Source organism: Bos indicus, chromosome 16 (assembly GCF_029378745.1).
Source record: "Bos indicus isolate NIAB-ARS_2022 breed Sahiwal x Tharparkar chromosome 16, NIAB-ARS_B.indTharparkar_mat_pri_1.0, whole genome shotgun sequence".
Classification (NCBI taxonomy): domain Eukaryota; kingdom Metazoa; phylum Chordata; class Mammalia; order Artiodactyla; family Bovidae; genus Bos; species Bos indicus.
In genome coordinates this window covers 42,525,414-42,526,697 of record NC_091775.1, presented here as the reverse complement: position 1 = coordinate 42,526,697, position 1,284 = coordinate 42,525,414, and positions in this window count along the sequence as shown.

Here is a 1,284-nt window from a genome sequence, read left to right as displayed (position 1 = left end):
TGTTTTTGTGTGTCTCTTCAGTTTATTCTTATGCAAACTCTCTCTGACATGAGAAAGTCTACAGGCTGTAATTTGAAATGACCTTAACTTTACTTAGGGGAAGTTCCCACTGTAACCTGCCTGTGGGTTCCTCCTGACTCTTGGAAGGAATCTGATGCTCTCAGAAGAACAAAAGGCGTAACTGATCTTTAAGAACCAGGAAATCTAGAGTGATTTCTCTACAGATTTCACCATAACTCTAAACCATTCATTTTTCACTTAAAAAGTAATGACTCAGACTGGTCCACCCTAGTTTGCTTTCTGAGAATTTGGTTGTGACCTTTTCTTTCTTTTTTTTTCTTTCTTTTTTTTGGAAGGGCTCTCAGCAGTGGCTTGGGCATGACTAGTCAGTTTTGCTGACCCTGCACACCTGTGCCCTGGGCTTTGCTCCACCCACTGCCTGCACAGCTCATCCATGTCAAAGGCCTCCACATGGCAGTGGATGGCATCCTCATCCTTCCAGATTCCTGGGTCACCAACTTGGGGCATGACCCCAGATCACTGGTCACACATGCTGCCTCCAACCTGTCAGTTTCTGTCTTAAGAATAAACCTGACTCTCTTGTCTGCTCCATCACGGCTCTGAGCCACGTTACTGCCTCATTCCCCTGGCTTTCTCACACTTGCTTCAAAGCAGCAGGCCGATTGACCTTGATGGAGGTTTGAAATAGAACTTAGCTCATGTTTCTTCTTTGCTCAAAATACAACTCTGGCTCCCTGTTCCACCCAGAATCGAGGCCCCAGTCCTTGCGGTGGTCTTTCAGGACCCAAGCTCTGACTGCCCCCTCCCTTCTCTGCTCCCTCTGCTTCGGCCACACTGGTGCTTGCTCTTCCTTGAAACCGCCGTGCACATTCATCCATAAGGCCTTCACCAGGGCTGACCTTCATCCAGACCCCACCCCGCCGGTTAAGATCCCTGTCCCCCAGGCTCTTCTCTGGCACTTCTGAGTACCCCTCCCCCCAGTCATCATCTGAGTAATACTGTTTGTGTCTGCACCTGCTAGGGCAGAAGCCCTAAAACATAAGCAAACTACGAGATTTTTATCTATTGTGTTTATTGATAAGTGCCCAGCATCTAGACCAGTACCTGGCACAGAATTGGAACTCAGTAAATACTTGCTGAATTAGCAAATCCTGTCCTGATAACACAGTCTCACACAGTTCTCAACCCTCAGCACTGGTGGACAGAGCTAGCATGCTACTGAAAACTTCCTATAGGTAGGCACGACCGCTAGGGGCTTTCATG